Raw genomic sequence first — 7,004 nt, 5'->3', positions numbered from 1 at the left:
CCTTATTATAATAAAGGAGCAGGACCTTTCAGAACGAACTGGACCACTGCAAGGTTGCATGCTGTAGTCTTTCCGAGGGCTCCGCCTCAGATCCCGGATTCCTGCACCTGTCATCGCTTCGTGCAGTTAATAACGTTAAAGTTAATTGTGTACCTTGAACACAAGACAGAGACCAGTAATGGCGGCCACCATAAAAAAACATGGCAGCTGCCATTACAATTGACCGTTAAGGATAGCAGCTACGTCTAAAAAAGCACAACACAATGCTAACAAAGTACATAATGATCCAGTGTATCCAAAGTGCCTAATGCCAGGGATAGGCCTCGGCTTTCCTGCATAGAAAACCCTGCGGTGGAACTCCAGACTGTGTTTTATTGTGGTGTTCCTGCTCTGTGCAGGAAATGGTTAGGAAATAGAGCTGACACAGGGGAAACCCAGTTCCATCCACTTATAGCTTAATGGGATTGAAGCCCTACGAGGTGGGACCATCGACCACACTGTCGCTGACAACAGCTCATTTCAGATACAAGGGCTTAACATTATTCTCAGGAGGTTGTAGGTATTCATGCAAGAGTTATCGATCAGGGGGTGGTACGAAAAATTATAGGCATGCTCTTATTTGACGAAACCACTAAACATTGATGTCCCATGCAGCTCTGCTCAATGGTAGGTACATCCTGAGCATATACTGTTAAAACATGCAATAATGTGGAGTGTACATGGATGTAGGTTTTCTTTTTATTTCCAGTATTTATTGGTTTATTCAAACATAAACATAACCATTCACATATGTAATAGCGTTCATATTGAAATAATTACTCTATACCAGGGATGGCAACCTTTGGCTCTCTCTACGTTTTTGGACTGAAGCTTCCATCAACCCGAGCCAGCATATCAATGGCGAGGGATCATGGGAGTCGTAAGGCAATACATCCGGAGCGCCACAGGCAGCAGACGACTAAGATGCGCAATTATATGATACAAGTCATTTATAATACACCTATAAATGTGCGCCTCACTCGTCCAACGTCCTGCTCCTGGGCAGGAGACCCACCGCGTCCCGCCCAGCTTTAGGAGCAGCTGAATGCCCATCTATTCTTCACAAGCTGGAGCTGCAGGGCAGCTTGCTGAGCTGAGCGACTTCACCCTTCACGACGACTAGAACCCATATGTGCTCACCTGCGGTGTGCAGTTAAAATGTCGAATGAATAATTTCAAATGCATTAATTTCGAAAAAAATAATGTCGAAAAAAGAATGTTGAATATTTATTTTTCATTTTATATGTTTTTTGGGGGTTTGGCTAGTAAAAAAAAAGTTATAAAAAACAGGGGCTTGGGGGGTACCCCCCATTAAAAATAAATAAATTTGACATTTTTTTTCTCCACATTATTGTTTCGAAATAAATGCATTTGAAATTATTGAATTCGAAAATATCACTATAAACCCTCACCTGCATATATGCACATATCCCACCAGTGTCCCTATCCTGGCCTCTTCACGTGGCCTACTTGTGCCCAAATGCTGTGTGCAGCCCGTATCTACTTATTTGTTTTGGAGCGTTCTTCCTGCTCCTAAAATGGCCGTCGCACGGAGCGTGAAATCATTGTTTACCATGGTTGCCTACCAACCTGTTCAGCCTGCCTGCATGCGGGATCAGGGGTGATCGGAGGCGGAAGCCGGCCCAACTTGGCTAAGGCCCTAGTGGACAAGGCCCGCCTGTCTGCGCCTGTCCGCAACGTCTGTACGGCCACGCCAGGACCCCTGCTTGACTTAACTAAGGTATGCACTAGCGCACTAACACTTCCCTCAGAGTCAATACTGCAAAGTAAAAAACACTACGTCCTGATTGACTTGCTTGCTCTAACTACCTGACTACCGTTGGCTCCCCCCAAGCTACCGCCACATTTCTGACACTCTTGATGCAGCGCCCTGTTCAGAGCATCTCCATTACTGGCGTTGTGTCCATAAAGTCACTACTACCATGCGCCCAACTACTCTAAACTACCTGTGCATCGCTCCTGACCACGAGCCAGTACCCACGCCACTCAATATGTGTTGTATTGCTAGTGCTTCATATGTGCCATCAGCCTACCTGTGTACATCCTGCTCACACACTATTTGGCCGTTAGTAATTGCCCATACTCTATCTCATGCATATTGCCCTAGTACGATTGAGACCTCATCCTTGAATATTGTTATCTGCCGTGGACGCTACTGCTACACTGTCCTCTGTTTATTTTGCTTGCACACTACTGTGGCTCACAGTCACTGCCCGTATTGCACCTTGTGATTTGCTTCCATTGCCTTTAGCACTACTAGCCCTAATTACTGAGTGGTGTTACCTACTGTTGGATGCCATTGCTACATGGCTGATTGAGACCATGATTTTGCCCAAACTTGAAGGTATATATGCATTCTGAAACTGCCTAGTTGTGACACCACTATGTTGATGAGACCTTGATTTTGATTATCTGCCCTGTTAATGCGCTTACGAGATTTCAAATGGCAATCTGAACATGCCATCTCAATATGACTGAGACTGCCCCCCGTACACTTGTTTAGAGAACTGACCTAGGCTCTGCCCGTCATTGTCACTGACTAAAAACCAGTTCTATGTTATACCTGGCTTGCCTCCTTCCTGGAATATCGTCTGCCAACAAATAACCTACATTAGAGCAATAACACTATGATGCTCCTAAAGCTAGTCCTTGATATTCTACTGAGTCTCCTAACATTGTGACAACAGTCATCGGTCGTGCCGCCTGCCCTCCTACTCACTAAGATCATGTCCTACTATAAGACTAAACCAACACTTTTCCTCCCCCCTTACAAACTACCTTGATATTAGACTTTATTAAACCTACCCCATTCCTACACAAACTAACTCAAACTCGGGTTAACAGCCAAACAAAACTTAATATCCTTGACACGCTCTCCACACTCACCCCATTGCAATGGATGGAGCGATTCACAACTAGGCCGACTCCAAATCAACCTTGTTGTGGCAACCATAGAAACGAAAGACTCGCTTCTCATCTCCAGTTAACATTTATCAAGAGAATCCAACTAACACCCACCACAGCCCCATACAGAGTTCACCTTGCCCTACTACCGTCAGTGCCCCACCTAAAAAATAGAATCCAAAGCGCAACAAACGACTGACCACCCCATCCCAACCTAAACTAACTATCCCTCCCGCTCAGATAAAGCTTGCGCTTATCAAAGGTGCTTTTATGAACGCAAGATCAGTACCGACATAGCAGATCCAATTAAAGACAACGATCTTGACTTCCTTGACTTCCTAGCAGTATCAGAGACCTGGCTGCACGCAGCAGCAAGGCCATCTCTCATGCTAGCTATTCCAGACTCCTATGCCATCACACATGTAGACAGAGATAATGCTAAGGGCGGAGGGGTTGCCTTCATAGCTCGTACAAACCTAGCACTCAGAAGGGCAACCACCTTCTCACCTAAATCATGTGTACTGCTCACAATCAAAATAACAACGTCCCACTCCAGTACAATTACTGCCCAACTCATGTATCGGCCTCCCGGCCCACCTGGAGACTTCGAGGAGGACATTATATCCTTGCTCTTCGATAACACTAAGCCAACGTCACAAATTTTAATACTGAGTGACTTTAACTTGGGCATAGCTGACCCAAACGACCAGGCCGCCAAAGCCCTGGAAGAATCTCTAAATGAGCTGAACTTTACACAGAGAATCCACCACTGGACTGGTTGGCTGACCACAAATGCCCTACTGTAATCACTGCCATTAACCACAATCCTGGACTGACCATTCCTTCATCGCTATTAATGCTAACCGTCCAGTTCCAAATGTATGTCTACTGCACCTTCTCTACTTACTAGAAACAAGCGCAACATTACAGCTGAAAAATTAGCCCCACTGCTGATCCCAATACTCAACGCCAATAACTCAGAAAATCCTGAGGAACTCATAAATCTCTTTAACACCACCATGACAATGGCCCTCGATACTATTGCTCCTCTGAAATGACATAAGAGTAAACCGAAAGACCACCTTAATACCTGGTACACACCACAATTGAAAGCCTTAAGGATCGAAAAAAGAAAATGCAAGACCGCTTGGAAAAACTTACCCACTAAGGAGAACAAAAACTTAGTCACAGAAATGTCTGCACGCTGCAAAGCAGAGATCATCAAAACTAAACAGGAAACATACAACAGAATCCAAAATGCCAGTTCCAGTATTAAGGAACTATTCGGAATCCTAAGGGAATTAGAATCACCCATAGCTCCGGATGACTCTCACCCTAAAGACAAAGCCTGGTGTACTGGCATCCAAAATGCCTTGGCCAATAAAATTGCGACCCTACAGAAGAAAATCGCCTCTAAGAGACTTAATATCAATGGCATTGATACAACTCAAAACTTAGAAACGACTATCCTTAAGAATACTTCACCAGTATTCAAATTCGCTCAAGTCACCACAACAGAGGTCAAAATAATTATCAATTCTCTGAAACCTTCACGTTGCCAAGGTGATATTTGCCCTGCACAAATTATAAAAGATACAGTGAAAATCCTCACTCCTTTTATCACTAGGCTTGTAAATGCCTCTTTCAAATCATCTCAGGTTCCCACTAATCTAAAGGACGCTTGACCCCACCATCCCAACTAACTACAGGCCAATAACCACAGTCCCTTTCCTTCTTAAAATCAACTATAAAGCAGCCTACCTCCAAGTTCAGTCCTACCTAGACCCCTTCATGGAACTGAAAAAGCCCTTCTAGATTTGAAAACTCAAATTGACCTAATAAAAGACAACAGACAATGTGCACTACTTCTACTACTAGACCTATCCGCTGCCTTCGATCTGGTTGATCACAATATAATCTGCCAAAACCTATCCTCGGCAGCGTACTTCTCCTCAGAGGCCTCTACCTGGATTAAATCCTTCTTAAATGACAGAATGATTAGAGTATTCTCTCTGTAAATACCAAATTCATGTAATTGTCATGTTTCTTTGCCTCAGCAAGACTTAAACCCATTGCCCATGTTATAGCATTATGTCCATGTTAAACCAACTGCTTTTGTGTCCGCACACGAGGCCCAGGGTTTTCGCCTGGAACAGATATTACTCACAGGCTTAGGAATGTCCCCTCTGTTCTCCGTTCCTGTAAAGGCTACATAAATAATGTCTGTTAAAACTCTTGCACTCCCCGTCCTGTCTAAAGCTGCCGTGCGAGTAAGCATGCATTCATCGACCCTAGGGTCTCCTCTATGAATGATGATTGCTAGCATCCGCACTCTTTCCCGAAACATAAGCATAAAGCGTACCTATATTCGGAGTTGTTATTCTCTGGGATATTTGGGGAGGGGAACTTGTGTCAGAGCTCGTGCGTCATTCTGTAAAAGATATGTCCTGCTATTGTCCAGCAGCCCATGAATGAATATTATCACTACCGCGGCAAGATATGTGTAGTTTGCAAATTCCCCACTGTGTCAAATGTGATGAATTAGCTTGTTTTTACGATCACGCATGTTAAAGATTACACGTGCATCCTGAAGGATATTTTGACTTGCTTAGATAAGCTATATGAGTAATGACCATTTGCAAATGTCCGGCCTTTATAAATTGTCACCGCAAGGGCTGGAATAACAGCCAAAAGTGTTTTGGCAGGAAACTGTATGTCAGGACGTGCCTGGGCTTCGCGCCAGTCATAAGACTCAATGTAAACGTTTTCCTATAAAAAGCCTGCTCACTGTAATTGTAACGCTCACCTGATTCCCACGGAGGCGCTGATCCCGGCTGGGCTGCTATCGTTTCTTCAATTGAGAAGCGTAGAGCTCGGACGACTCTCAGGACTGGGCTTCCTCTTATCGAATGTCTGACTTGCAGGGTAAGTTTTCTGCAGGTGGAAGAAAAAGGGTTAATCACCGTTTGATGGGATTCCTTCTCCCACCAATCGCCAGTTTCTCCCACAGCCTAGCTTTCTACTTGTCTCGGCGAGCTCTCACCTTAGGCGTATAAATGCTGAGCTCTCCATCCTGCGTCTGGTGCAGGGGTGCGTGGATTCCAGTTACGTCACTGGATGAGTTCAGTGTTGAGGCTCAAGTCTTTTGCGGCCTTAGTTGTGGCACTGGTGCTGGGATGCCAAAGAGCGATGCCGCCGTTACTGCACGAGCGGATGCCTGTAAGTATACTGTAGTCTTTAGGCTTTAAAAGATGGGCACCTCAATAATGTCCCTTTTCCTTTGTTTCAGGCCTAGGGATGCTGTGGGCGTAGTTTTCCGTTGCCGCTGCACGTGCCGATGCACGTAAGTATAATGTTCGTTGGGCGCTTTTAATGGCACCTCTAATAATGTCCTTTTTCTAGTTTTCAGGTGCCGGGATGCTGCGGTTTATGCGGCCGCTTCTGCGCGTGCAAAAACTGGTAAGTTAAGATGAATGCGACTGCCTTCACCCGAACCCCTTTTTAATTATGTCCTTTGCCTTTCAGGTGCAGAGAAGCTGCTGAAGAGAAGGCCGCGGTTAGCTCCGTTGCAATCACGGATGGATCAGGTAAGCGGGCGCGGCTGCAAGCGAGTTGCACTTTTCTAACCTTATGTTTATTCTTTGCAGGTTTTGCCGGTGACTGGATTCCGGGATCTGGTAAGTATTGTTCTGTGTCTTTCTTCATCCACAGGTTGCTGCGCGGAAGCTGAAGATGACTCTGGACCTGGAATGCAGGAGCCGACTCGGTGAGCGTCCTGCTGCTGCTGCAGAATAACGCGAAGCACGTGTTTTCCATCGGGCGTGGTTTAAATAGCAGAGAAGTGCTTCCAGTGTGTGTTCTTCCACCGGTTCCACCCAGGTAAGAAAACAGTTCCTGAATGGAGGGAATAGTTCCTCCAAGCCCTGATGGCTGGGGACTTCAACCAGACTGGATTGTTCTGGGTAAATATGCAGCATGGTCTGCCTCAGGTAAGTCCACCCAAGCATTATTAGACTGTTTATCAATATGAGCCCGGCACC

The sequence above is a fragment of the Ambystoma mexicanum genome, chromosome 7q (genome assembly GCF_040938575.1).
Source record: "Ambystoma mexicanum isolate Mex_15411 chromosome 7q, UKY_AmexF1_1, whole genome shotgun sequence".
Classification (NCBI taxonomy): domain Eukaryota; kingdom Metazoa; phylum Chordata; class Amphibia; order Caudata; family Ambystomatidae; genus Ambystoma; species Ambystoma mexicanum.
Note: the sequence above shows the minus strand (reverse complement) of the source record.